Raw genomic sequence first — 15,017 nt, 5'->3', positions numbered from 1 at the left:
TTAATTAACAGTGAAATCTGGGATTGGAACATCTATTTTTGGACTTTGAAATTAATAACCATGTAGCTATTGAGTCTTTGTCGTCGTTTGAATCCCAGATTGCCCCATTAAGTCACAGGAGTCTAGATGAGAAGCTCTCTCTCTCTGAACATCCTCTGATTCTGCTCTCTTTTTGACTTTGGTGGCAAGATCTCTTAATCCTCCGCCTCCCTACAGCGCTTAAATGACACATTAGCATGTGGCTCTCCAGGCAGCCTGGATGACTAATGTTGTCATGTCCTCTCCTCTGCGATACTAGCTTATGTGTGTGTGTGTGTGTGCGTGTGCGTGTGCGTGCGCGTGATACATAAATCCAAAACCAGAAATGTTTCAGCCCTCCAGGACTGGAGTTGAATAGCCCTGCTGTAGGGTTTTAAGCATTATTGGCATATTTCCCAGGGTGCCTGTCGAGTGAATTTTTTAGTTACCAGTACCACCCATGACTATGTTTGCTAGTGACAGAGACATGGTTGTTGCATTCATCTTCAGTCCTGTGGCCTTCACCAAGTGAGATCCTAAGTTAATATGTTGTCATTAAAATTAACAGGCCCGGACATTATACATTGGGTTAGGTCCGGGTAGGGCCTGTTTTTAAGCTGTGCCATTTGCACATGCTCTGCTGCACAGTACAGTCATATATGACTAAGATCATAACATGGTGTCAGAAGTGCTTTTTTCACAGAAAATAATAATGTTCCTTGAGTTTAGAGTGACGAAAAGTAGCTAACAGCTAACTGCTCTCTCGTCTCTTCTTTGAGCAGATAAGCCCAAGCGGAGCCGTTGCTATGGATACTCACAGACTCAGGGTGCATGCAGAGCGAACTACGCACAGGGAGCGAGTGACAGACAGAGAGGAGCAGCTAATGGATTTACTAACAGAGGACATTTGTTCAGATTTCGGGTTTCGGGCTGATTTCATGTTACATTTGGCAGAAGCAATCCGGCCTGGGTAGGGTAGGGCCTGAACGTCGCAGGCATGGGTAGGGCTCAGGCTTAAAATTCATGCCCATGCAAGGCTCTATTTACAGACCACGCCAGGCCTGCAAGTCACATTATGCTGGCTTGCAAAGTGATGTGGAATTCCTATTGGAATATATCCAGAGTTTGGATATCCAACATTTAGAATCTTTATTCACCCGCATTCAAAATGACAGCCAGGGTTGGGAAGACTAAAATATGCAACTACCTTAAACATCTAAACTGGAACAACCATTCCAGTAGCGGGTCAATAAGTCAAAATAACAGATTTGAATATTTAAGAGAAATGTATGTTATTTATATTTGAGTAGCAAAATATTAATTAATCAATCAGTGTTCATGCAAAAACATAGATTGAAACAAACAATTATACAAATCTACCAGCAATTGAGTATGCTGGGAAATATGATAATGATGGCCATGGTTTTGGTTCAACTCTGGTTACTAATAATTACTGCAGTGGGCTAAATCAGGGTCACAAAGAGTGTTTCTTGGTAGTCTTAAACAAATCTACTTTGAAACAAAAGTATACACCTCACACACATGGTTAAGGGCTTAAAAAAAAAAAGAAAACACCTGTACCATGTCATTTTTCCCTATTTTGTTGCCTTACAACCTGGAATTCAAATGGATTTTTTGGGGGGTTGTATCATTTGATTTACACAACATGTCTACCCCCAAAGTCAATACTTTGTAGAGCCACCTTCTGCAGCAATTACAGCTGCAAGTCTCTTGAGGTATGTCTCTATAAGCTTGGCACATCTAGCCACTGGGATTTTTGTCCATTCTTCAAGGCAAAACTGCTCCAGCTCCATCAAGTTGTATGGGTTCCCGCTGGTGTACAGAAATCTTTAAGTCATACCACAGATTCTCAATTGGATTGAGGTCTGGGCTTTGACTAGGCCATTCCAAGACATTTAAATGTTTCCCCTTAAACCACTCGAGTGTTGCTTTAGCAGTATGCTTAGGGTCATTGTCCTGCTGGAAGGTGAACCTCCGTCCCAGTCTCAAATCTCTGGAAGACTGAAATAGGTTTCCCTCAAGATTTTCCCTGTATTTAGCGCCATCCATCATTCCTTCAATTCTGACTAGTTTCATAGTCGCTGCCGATGAAAAACATGGTGTTCTCGGGGTGATGAGAGGTGTTGGGTTTGCGCCAGACATTTTCATTGATCGTCAAAAAGCTCAATTTTAGTCTCATCTGACCAGATTACCTTCTTCCATATGTTTGGGGAGTCTCCCACATGGCTTTTTGGTGAATACCAAACGTGTTTGCTTATTTTTTTCTTTAAGCAATGGCTTTTTTTCAGGTCACTCTTTCATAAAGCCCAGCTCTGTGGAGTGTATGGCTTAAAGTGGTCCTATGGCCAGATGATCCAATCTCCGCTGTGGAGCTTTGCAGCTCCTTCAGGGTTATCTTTGGTCTCTCTGATTAATGCCCTCCTTGCCTGGTCCGTGAGTTTTGGTGGGCGGCCCTCTCTTGGCAGGTTTGTTGTGGTGCCATATTCTTTCCATTTTTTAATAATGGATTTAATGGTGCTCCGTGGGATGTTCAAAGTTTCAGATATTTTTTTATAACCCAACCCTGATCTGTACTTCTCCACAACTTTGTCCCTGACCTGTTTGGAGAGCTCCTTTGTCTTCATGGTGCCGCTTGCTTGGTGGTACCCCTTGCTTAGTGGTGTTGCAGACTCTTGGGCCTTTCAGAACAGGTGTATATATACTGAGATCATGTGACAGATCATGTGACACTTAGATTGCACAAAGGTGGACTAATTGTGTGGCTTCTGAAGGTAATTGGTTGCACCAGATCTCATTTAGGGGCTTCATAGCAAAGGGGGTGAATACATATGCACACACCACTTTTCTGTTATTGATTTTTCATTCCACTTCACCAATTTGGACTATTTTGTGTATGTCCATTACATGAAATTCAAATAAAAATCAATTTAAATTACAGGTTGTATTGCAACAAAATAGGAAAAATGCCAAGGGAATACTTTTGCAAGGCACTGTATATGGATGAAAATCCTTGCTTGCTCTGGTTGTAGTGGCCTTGGTCCAAGGGCATAACGGCAATACATTACATGAATGGGAGGAATCTATTTTACATTTTAGTACATGTTCTTATCCAGAGCGACTTTACAGTTAGTGAGTGCATACATTTTCATACTGGCCACCCGTGGGAAACGAACCCATAACCCTGGTGTTGCAAGCGCCATGCTCTACCAACTGAGCTACAGGGTACTATTTCAATTGACTTTTTAATGGTTCTCTTTCAGAGACCAGAACTGTTAGACCTGACCGTGACCCGAAATAGGCCTAGGGATATAGACATTGTGTAGTGTTCCCATTCAGTCATTGAAACTCACTGCCTCGCTGTATACAAAGACGTTTATTTGCCATGGGATGTCATCGATCTCAATCGTCTTGAACAGAACAATACACAAGGCCAGACAATATATATAAAACGTCCAAATAGAAAAAATGGGAGAGCAGTGTTTTCATTCTTTAATTAAGTATTTGACCCCCTCTCAATCAGAAAGATTTCTGGCTCCCAGGTGTCTTATACAGGTAGCGAGCTGAGATGAGGAGCACACTCTTAAAGGGAGTGCTCCTAATCTCAATTTGTTACCTGTATAAAAGACACCTGTCCACAGAAGCAATCAATCAATCAGATTCCAAACTCTCCACCATGGCCAAGACCAAAGAGCTGTCCAAGGTTGTCAGGGACAAGATTGTAGACCTACACAAGCCTGGAATGGGCTACAAGACCATCGCCAAGCAGCTTGATGAGAAGGTGACAACAGTTGGTGTGATTATTCGCAAATGGAAGAAACACAAACTAACTGTCAATCTCCCTTGGCCTGGGGCTCCATGCAAGATCTTACCTCGTGGAGTTGCAATGATCATGAGAACAGTGAGGAATCAGCCCAGAACTACACAGGAGGATCTTGTCAATGATCTCAAGGCAGCTGGGAACATAGTCACCAAGAAAACAATTGGTAACACACTACGCCATGAAGGACTGAAATCCTGCAGCGCCCGCAAGGTCCCCCTGCTCAAGAAAGCACATATACAGGCCCGTCTGAAGTTTGCCAATGAACATCTGAATGATTCGGAGGAGAACTGGGTGAAAGTGTTGTGGTCAGATGAGACCAAAATGGAGCTCTTTGGCATTAACTCAGCTCGCCGTGTTTGGAGGAGGAATGCTGCCAATGACCCCATGAACACAATCCCCACCGTCAAACATGGAGGTGGAAACATTATGCTTTGGGGGTTTTTTTCTGCTAAGGGGACAGGACAACTTCACCGCATCAAAGGGACGATGGACGGGGCCATGTACCGTCAAATCTTGGGTGAGAACCTCCTTCCCTCAGCCAGGTCATTGAAAATGGGTCGTGGATGGGTATTCCAGCATGACAATGACCCAAAACACACGGCCAAGGCAACAAAGGAGTGGCTCAAGAAGAAGCACATTAAGGTCCTGGAGTGGCCTAGCCAGTCTCCAGACCTTAATACCATAGAAAATCTGTGGAGGGAGCTGAAGGTTCGAGTTGCCAAACATCAGGCTCGAAACCTTAATGACTTGGAGAAGATCTGCAAAGAGGAGTGGGACAAAATCCCTCCTGAGATTTGTGCAAACCTGGTGGCCAACTACAAGAAACGTCTGACCTCTGTGATTGCCAACAAGGGTTTTGCCACCAAGTACTAAGTCATGTTTTGCAGAGGGGTCAAATACTTATTTCCCTCATTAAAATGCAAATCAATTTATAACATTTTTGACATGCGTTTTTTCTGGATTGTTTTTATGTTATTCTGTCTCTCACTGTTCAAATAAACCTACCATTAAAATGATAGACTGATCATGTCTTTGTCAGTGGGCAAACGTACAAAATCAGCAGGGGATCATATACTTTTTTCCCTCACTCTCTGAGTGGCTGTTATATTGGAAAGGAAGTTGTTCCTGCTCTCTAATACGTCTATTGGAGTGTATTACCCTTGGGTTGTGACCCTCGCCGGTGGCTACTTATCCCAGGGACCCAAATTAGACCCTGTGGACAGACAGAGGGGCCTGAGGGGCCCGGACACGGTTTAAATTGCTATGATTGGTCCGAGACTGTTCTCGGGCAGTGGGGGCGGCGGTTTTAAATAGGGGGACCATCGCAATTTAGAGCGATCTGTTGGGGGGGCATTTATTTTTGTCTTGTTTGATGGGAAGCAATTTCAGGACTAATGGGGAAGCAATAATGTTTATAGCCCTGGCGGTGACAAACACATTGAGAGTGACAGAAAATGTTAACCTTGAGTCACCACACATGGAGAATGACAAAAAAAGAAACAAAAGAATGAAAGAAGGAAGGAAGGGAGTCGGAGGGGTCTGATCTGAATTCTGATTGGGGCACAAAATAGACAAATAGACGTCAGATGACGTTGAGTGTTCTGTTCTACTTTCAGGATCATAAGGAGAATGGTAACACAACACATACATCCTATCTAGCACAACACCTCCTTTAAGAAATCTATAGTTCAGTCAACATAGACAGGGCCCTGGGAAAAAGTATTGCACAATGGCCTCCCGAGTGGCGCAGCGATCTAAGGCTCTGCATTGTAGTGCTTGAGGCGTCATTACAGACCTGGGTTCGATCCCAGGCTGTGTCACAGCTGGCTGTGACTTGGAGACCCATGAGGCGGCGCACAATTGGCCAAGCGTAGTCCGGGTTTGGCCGGCTGGGATGTCCTTGTCCTATCGCACTCTAGCGACTCCGTGTGGCGGGCCGGGCGCCTGCAAGCTGACTCAGTTGCCAGTTGTACGGTGTTTCCTCCAACACATTGGTGTGAGCAGTGTGTCAAGAAGCAGTGCAGGGTTGTGTTTCGGAGGACGCATGGTTCTGGACCTTTGCCTCTCCTGAGTCCATACGGGAGTTGCAGCAATGGGACAAGAGGATATCACGAAAAAGGGGTAAAAGGATGCAAAAAAAGGTTGGTCACTATAGAGAATAAGATGTCATTTGGCACTTAGCCTGGGTTCAGCTCTTAGCCTGGGTTCAGCTCAGTGGGACCTTTCAATATTCAAGCAAACATTTCCTCAGGTGTAATTTAGCTGTACAGCAGCATCAGATACCATATTGAAAAACAAATAATGAACACTCCAACAAGACTGAAGTGGTATATCTAGCCAAGGACGAACACAACAATATGTAGGCCTGCAATATGGGGAACGTCACATCGAGGGCTATAAGGGCCACCATTATCTCCCATATCTAGCATTGTATAACGGAGTGGATGTAGTATTGTAACAGCTCTTTAATAAAGTGGACGAGAAATGCGAAATGCTCCCATAGTGACATAATGAGGATATGGTGTTCACATCCAAGACAGGTCTAACCGTTCATGTAAATGATCATCCTTACCACTGATTGGCATGTCCAGTATCTACACTACCCTCCATATTATTATTATACTGCTTATTTGCTAGGCTAGGAGGGGAGAGCATGTACAAATGTAGGATCTTAATTTGAGCCAGTTTGCTACAGCAGGAAAATAATCCTGCAGCAACAGGACATTTGAATTATTATGGGGATTCTAATTAATGGACATTTCTGTAGGGGTTGATACATGTTTAATTAAGTCAAGTTTGACATTACAAACTTTAGAAGCCTTTGTAAATCTCGAATACACTACACGTTTGCATTTCTTGCCGTGCAGGAAAATTCTCAGCAACAAAAGAGTGATCAAATAAAGATCCTACATCTGTAGATGTTAGGTTGTTCTCTCTTCCCACCAATATAATGAGGTTAACACACTCCACTGTAGTGCGGCATTGAAAGGGGGTTGCTATGGCAACCGGGCAATTAATTTGGTATGCTCTGCTATTGCTTTGACTGGAGTATCATCGGCGTCTCTGTACAATCTGTTGATTCGGATCTTTGATGGGCTCGCTAACTAAGGTATTGCGGTAGGAGACGGCTTCTAATGAACCGAACCATCAGTCTAGCCAGCAAATTGCACATGGTTGTAACTGAATTAATATTGAATGCAGCAAACAGTGTTTGTTAAAGGGTGTTTGTTTAAACCCGCCTTCTTACATCCCCATATGTTCATGGATTCAAGGATTCCCCTACATACTGCATACCCAATTTATCTCTCCCCCTCGCTCTCTTTTTATTATCTGTTTGTCTCCCCCTCTTTCTTGCATTCACTCTCCTTCATTTTTGACATCTATTTATCTCTCGTTCTCTTCGTCTCCCTTTCTTTTCATCTTTCTTCCCCTCTCCCTCTCTCTTCTCCTCTCCATCCATCCCTCCCCTTCTTTTCTTTGATGGTGATGGCACCCCATGTTGGCACGGCCTGCCTGTCTGAGAAGAGGTTAAGAAGTGTAGTTGCGGGTGATCCCTGACCCCTGACCTCTAACCCTGGCCTGTAGGAATCAGCCGCCTCATCGCCCACCCTAATCACCCTATTAAATCATCCCAAAATAATTCATAACACAACATTAATGATAGCATCTTTATGCCATATTTAATGGCAGCCCCGACGCAAAGGTTATCTCCGCTTTCATCATCATAGGCCTCCAAATGGGACCCCATACGCTCCAAAGGGGTCACTGCAAAAATGAAAGGGAGTCTACTAAGGTAATTACGAGAATGCTTTGGAATATCAATGTCTCAGCTTCAGCATTAGTTACGCTCGCTGTAGCCCATAGACAATAAATGTTTTTTGGGGGGACCGTTTATCCTTCTCGCTGGCAGTGATTCTCCTTTGATTCCATCAGGCGGTAATGGATTTTATATCTCTGATAGGCAATCTGTTTTATACTTATTAACTGCTCGCAGCTTGAGGCATGACATTGCATCCAACCGCCAACCAGCCAACCGCCCGGCCCGTCGATCCCAAGTCCATTTCCCAGGCCCCATAGGGAATGCTGCCTGTCGCCTACCCCCTGTTTGCCCCCCTCCGTCCCCCTCCTCGTCGATCCCTGAGACAATAGATGGAATCTCACCTACGTTACTGCAGCGCCGTGTCGCTTGAAATGGAACATCGCTCGCCTTTAGTCTGCCATCAATATTTAATGGCCATCACTTGATTGTTGTATTTTTGAGAGATGGAAAGAGAGAATATGAAAGACAGAGAAAAGAAAGAAACAGAGAAAGTGAAAGACAGAGAGAGAGAGAGAGAGAGAGAGAGAGAGAGAGAGAGAGAGAGAGAGAGAGAGAGAGAGAGAGAGAGAGAGAGAGAGAGAGAGAGAGAGAGAGAGAGAGAGAGAGAGAGAGAGAGAGAGAGAGAGAGAGAGAGAGAGAGAGAGAGAGAGAGAGAGAGAGAGAGAGAGAGAGAGATGTTATTGTCATTTAGCGTGAGGTGACACTTGACTGCAACCAGCTGTGGGCTGTGTGTCTGAGAGGGCCTGGGGGAAGAGGGGGAAGAAGGAAGGGCCAGCAGCCTAGCTGCCACTAACACCACATAAATTGTTAATTGTTCTCCATCAAGCTAGAATTTTGTATTTTTGTCCCTCATTCACTAACAACAATGGCCGTCATTTGTTGAGAGCTAAAAACCCTTGAGAAAGAAGCTAGATTAAAGCTGCCGTTCATAGTGTTTGGCTGGTGTTACCGACCCAGTCCAAGTGGCCTAGTTAGCATGTACAGAAACCCACCTAGTTACAATTGCTTGTGCACCTCCAAAGCCTACAGTACTTCACCTGCTAACTTGGTGTCATGCTTAATGGAATTTCTCAGAAATGGTTCCGCAGTTTCTCCCTGCAAGTCGTCTTCATCTGATGTCTGTCACCACTCCATCTTATTTGCTCAATACACTCCTCAATCTGTGTGTATTGTAGTACCCTCAAGTTATTATTTTATCCAGCTCTGTTGCTTTCTCTTACATCTTTAACGTCCAAAGGCACTTATAAGAAACCGCAGGCAGAGAGTAATCCAGGAATTATTCCCCTCCTCTCCTCCCTTTTAACTAAAGTACAAACCTTTGTACTCCCATTCCCTCCTGTAGTGTATTACAAGCATAATGCACTTTTTGATGTGAGCGTTTGTGTGTGTGATGATGAATTAGTAGTGTCACACAGGTAACACTGAGGTAACACTGTGTCTCTGTGTTCCCCTCTCTCTCTACAGACTGGCAGGAAAGAGAAAGGAGACCCACTAAACTCTGCCATCGACAAGATGACCAAGAAGACCAGGGATCTGCGCAGACAGGTGGGTCACAATGTCCAAAGCTGAATTTGATGGACGCCATGTTTGCACCAAAGAATTTGGCCAACGTGGTTCCAAATGAATCCTGACATGATTAGTTATAGACGCCATATTTGCACTAAAATGGCAATCTTATAGGGACAGTCTGGCCAACTCTGTTCCAACCAAAACCGGACATGACTGGCTAAAGACGCCATTTTTGCAATCCAAGGCCATCGTAACATGAACAGATTGGCCAACTAAGTTCCAACTGAAACCTGACTTAATTGGCTATATTTGCCATTTTTGCACTCCAATGCAATTTATATGGACAGTGTGGCCAACTTGGCTTCAACCAACACCTGACTTGATTGGCTATAATAGACACACCATATTTTCACTGAAAGGCAATCATACTATACATGGAGAGAGTTTGGCCAACTTAGCTCCAACCCAATTCTGACATGACTGTTTATATAAGCGCCATCTTTGAGCTTTTGACACTCATTCTGAATAAACTATGATGGAGCCAACATGTCTTCCTGTTATTATGTTGGCCAAACCCGCCATAATACCTGATTCTGGGTCTGCACTTACACATTGCACTGACTGACACTCCATCCTGCATAGACTGCTTTTCAGATAGTCAATATGACATGCAGTCTCTCTTCACAAACACAGAGCTAAAGAGCCAAATGTGTTTCTGTCATTCAAATCTATCGACCGATCTTTACACGTATACACTTGATTTCATGAATCCCGGAGAGCATAGAGGCTGAAAGCTCGAAGCTATTACTTTCTCCCAAATTGCAATGCTCCTCTCCATTAGTGGCCCAAAAGGAGGCACTTCATGTAGTGTTACATCTTGTTATAGGAATCAAAAGTAAAATTGGTTTTATTTGGGAAGGCAATCTCATTTTGCCTCCCTATTCTCTCTACCCATGAAAAAAAAATATATATATATATATATATATATATATATTTATTTATTTTTTGTACCGTATAATTCATAGAAAAATGCAGGTAAACGATGATCTGGTGAATGGTATTCACGGCATCCCAAAAGCTATTCATTCACTTTTATCAAGAGGTGTATTTCACAGCTCTATTGCACAGTATTTAGCCACAAAACAAGTGTTACTCTTATGGTATATCTTTAAAATGTCAATGACCTACAGTACCACAGCTATTGATAACTTAAATATTGATCTAATAACCAATTAACTGAAAACACAGATTGATCAACTCCGATTGAACACGGTCTCCACCCTAGGTACAGGAAGTCTTTATGGGTCTTATCCCCCAATGTACTATATAGTCAGACATAGAGGAAACAGAGAGGAGACATAGAGGAGACATAGAGGAGACAGAGGGGAGACAGAGTGGAGACAGAGGGGAGTAAGAGGGGAGACATAGAGGAAACAGAGGGGAGACATAGAGGAGACAGAGGGGAGACATAGAGGAGACAGAGGGGAGACAGAGTGGAGACATAGAGGAGACGGGGAGTGCAAGACGGGAGCAGACAGGCAGGAATTACACGGCGGGTCTGATATAGTAATTATGTCACAACAGTCCCAGAGGGGGCAATTCAATGGTGCTAAGAGACACTAGTCATTCCAGGAGGGAGGAGAACTGAGCAAAGAGGCTTTGTCTGTGAAGTGACTTTGTTTGTGGGTGTGTGCGTGTGTGTGCCATACTCCCTTGTGTATGGCAGCCATCTCATGTTAGAACGCAGAAACACACAACGGATGACACCTTTGTGTCATTGTGAAGACGGGAGACGACAGTGAGAGAATGAGTACAATGACAGTGACAGCTGTCAGGAATACACACTGTGTGTGCAATTCTAGTGTTTAACATGATTTTTGAATGACTACCTCATCTCTGTACCCCACACATACAATTATTTGTGAGGTCCCTCAGTCGAGCAGTTAATTGCAAACAGATTCAACCACAAAGAGCAGGGAGGATTTCTAGTGCCTCGCAAAGAAGGGCACCTATTGTTAGACGGGTAAAAAAACAAAATAAACTTACATTGAATATCCCTTTGAGCACATTGTTATTAAATACACTTTGGATGGTGTATCAATGCACCCAGTCACAACAAAGATACAGTTGTCCTTCCTAGCTCAGTTGCTGGAGAGGAAGGAAACTGCTCAGGGATTTCACGATGAGGCCAATGGTGACTAGGCAACAGTTACAGAGTTTAATGGCTGTGATAGGAGAAAACTGAGGATGAATCAACAACATTGTAGTTACTCCACAATACTAATCTAATTGACAGAGTGAAAAGAAGGAAGCCTGTACAGAATAAAAATACTCCAAAACATGCATCCTGTTTGTAACAAGGCACTAAAGTAATACTGCAAAAAATGTGGCAAAGCAATTCACTTTTTGCCCTGAATACAAATACAAATGTTTGGGACAAATCCAATACAACACATTATTGAGTGCCACTCTTCACATTTTCAAGCATAGTAGTGGCTGCATCATGTTATGGGTATGCTTTTAACCATTAAGGACTGGGGAGTTTTTCAGGATAAAAAATAAACGGAATGGAGCTAAGCACAGGAAAAATCCTAGAGGAACACTTGGTTCAGTCTGCTTTCCACCAGACACTTGGAGATGAATTCACCTTTCAGCAGGACAATAACCTAAAACAGAAGGCCAAATCTGCACTTGCTTACCAAGAAGACATTGAATCTTCCTGAGTGGCAGAGTTACAGTTTTGACTTAAATCTACTTGAAAATCTATGGCAAGACCTGAAAATGGTTGTCTTACAATGGTCACCAACCAATTTGACAGAGCTCAAAGAATTTTGAAAATAATAATTACATTTTACGTCATTTAGCAGACACTCTTATCCAGAGCGACTTACAGTTAGCGCATATATTATTTTATCGAACCCACAACCCTGGCGTTGCAAACGCCATGCTCTACCAACTGAGCTACATCCCCTGCCGGCCATTCCCTCCCCTACCCTGGACGACGCTGGGCCAATTGTGCGCCGCCCCATGGGTCTCCCGGTCGCGGCCGGCTACGACAGAGCCTGGATTCGAACCAGGATGTCTAGTGGCACAGCTAGCACTGCGATGCAGTGCCTTAGACCACTGCGCCACTCGGGAGACCATAATGAGATATTTCTGTATTTAAATGTTCAATACATTTGCAAAATTGTCTAAAAACATGTTTTCACTTTGTCATTATGGGGTATAGTGTGTAAAAAAAAAAGATTCAGACTGTAACACAACAAAATGTGGAATAAGTAAAGGGGTATGAATACTTTTTGAGAGCACAGCAGGTAGATGTGAAGCATGAACCTATGGTATACAGATGTAGGATCTTAATTTGACTTATAATCAAAATAATCATGCAGCAACAGGATCTGAACGTTTAGTCCATTATGCTGCTTGATCAGTGGTTAGGCTATTAGCTGGTCAAAATAAAGCTACATGAAAAGTGGAATACTGTCAATATAACTGTGTGCAAGTGCTTCTTTTCCATTCATTTATTAGGGATGTGCATGGTTATTGGAATATCTGAATGGACGTTAGTATTCAAATATGTGGGTGAGTATGCATTTTTGCAAGTATTCAAATTATCGGCCTGAAAATTGAAATATTAATGTGACAATGTTACATACAAGGATATACCATGACATTTCAATTGATTAATTTAATAAAACAAACTTTTCAATGTAGTTTTTATGACGTGCATGTGCACCTAGTAAAAAGATTGGTAGCCTACCGATAGCCTGCACATGTTTAACTAGTGGTTTATGTTGGCCAATAAAAGTGGCAGAGAGGCTCAATGTGTAGCAAGTGGAGTGAGAGTTCACTAATGCAATGCAAGAATTAGCGAAATTAGAAGGAGTAGGCTACAATGAGCAACCAACAGGTAGGCTGTTGTTTTATCTGAATGGGTTTGGCTCAATTAGCCTAGCTAGCTATAGCTGGCTAACTTAGCTAGCTAACTAGCTAGCTTATCTAGGCTACTCCAGTCAAGACATGCCCTGTTAATGTTATATGGGATGATAAATAACGTTGTGGCTGCTACAAGTTAGCTAGTCTTGGCTGTAGCCGAGTTGCCTTGGCGTCTATCTCTCTCCCCTCCGTCTGCTCGCTACACAACCCTTATAACTCCTGCAGCTGCAGTAATAGAGCAATAGAGCACCAACCTATCCCTCTCTGCAGCAGTGCTCAGGTAAAAAATGTACATACAAAATAAACACATGTATTTCGAATATCCGGATATCAATGTATGATACTATTCGAATAGTGAAACTATTACAAACACCCATCCCTAGAATGTGTGTAAATCACCAAGCTCATCTGCATTTTCTGCGGCGCAGGAAAATTCTCAGCAACAAAAGAGTGATCCAATTAAGATCCTACACCTGTATGTGTAAGATACAGTACACCCAACCACATATCACATATGAATATGTAGGTCTACAGATAGTCATTTCATTGTCTACCTGTTTCATATCAGTTTCTCTGAGTGCAGAACACATAAAGTCGAACATATGGTATACTTGTAATACACACCCACACATACAGAATATCATATATAAACATGTAGGCCCAGATAATCATTTTACAGACAGCTCCTTATATGGCCCTTATACACACACATACATGCACATGTGTCCATGATCATGCACACACACACACACACACACACACACACACACACACACACACACACACACACTCCCACTCAAACACATACACACTCATACACAGACACGCACTCACCATCTCAACTTGCCCTCATCACACACATGCATAAATAGGACTTTTGATTGCCTACTCAAGATCGGGGGCAAGTTAAATGTTGACTAAATCAAAAGTGTGTGCAAACAACCCATAAAGCAACCCGCCCAGGTAAAAATTACAGCCTGTTTGCTTTTCACCGCACTCAGCGTTAATCACAAGGACCTAGGATTTTCCGTAGATGTAAATCACCTGTGTATCCCTCTGCCACCTTTGCTGCCAGTGTATGCACACGGTGAGCCACCAGCCAATCCCACTTGTCGACCACCACAATGTGCCACTCAGTTCCGCTAGGCAATGTGCATGTCCCAAATGGCACCCTATTCACTACATAGTGAACTACTTTTAACCAGATTCCAAAGGGAATAGGCTGCCATTTGGAATGCAAGCAAGCACTCACTGCAGGGGCCTAGTAACGTAATTAGAAAACGCCTTTTAAATCCTGTGCACTCCTTGGCGCGGGGTTGTAAATATCGCAGCGGCTGCGACACGGTTTACATCGGGCACTCAATTGTACATCACACCCCCCTCGTTTTCCCTCCCTCTCTCTCTTGCCTTGTTCAACTTTTACCCATGCCTCCCCCTGTACCGAGTGTGCGCCCCCATCCTTGGGTGTGCTTTTGTGGCCTTGTTACTCCACCAATATTGGGAAAGCAGTAAACTCTCTCCGACACGTGTATTATAATTATAGATGTTAGACACCCCCCCATCATACACACACACCCCAAAATATGTATATTTACAGATTTGCAAGGCCATGCACTTTTTAATCCTCTTAAGACATTTATTTCATTATCTATCGCGGTATTAAACCGAGGCGAGATGTTTATTGCGTGACTCCTCACGTTTTATGGTACAGCAAAGTGGTTTAAAGGAAATGAAAAGTGTTTAATAGTCCTGATTTACTCATGCGAGGGAGTCTGCCACAATTTCATTTTCGACCTGGTAGTTCTGAGCCATCACTTCTAATTCATTCAGGAACAACTCTCAACAACTCTGAAATGGTTCCAGTGTTACAAGGCTGATCGCACCTAGTGTCAA

General features: G+C 43.2%; 1 pseudogene; it reads left to right on the top strand.

Moving 5' to 3' along the window:
- Positions 1-3,237: 3,237 nt before the first annotated feature.
- The window catches only part of LOC123484914, a 156,756-nt pseudogene continuing 144,976 nt past the window's right edge, over positions 3,238-15,017 (top strand).

Source organism: Coregonus clupeaformis, unplaced genomic scaffold (genome assembly GCF_020615455.1).
Source record: "Coregonus clupeaformis isolate EN_2021a unplaced genomic scaffold, ASM2061545v1 scaf0496, whole genome shotgun sequence".
Lineage (NCBI taxonomy): Eukaryota > Metazoa > Chordata > Actinopteri > Salmoniformes > Salmonidae > Coregonus > Coregonus clupeaformis.
Note: the sequence above shows the minus strand (reverse complement) of the source record. Positions and strands in the feature narration are given on the sequence as shown.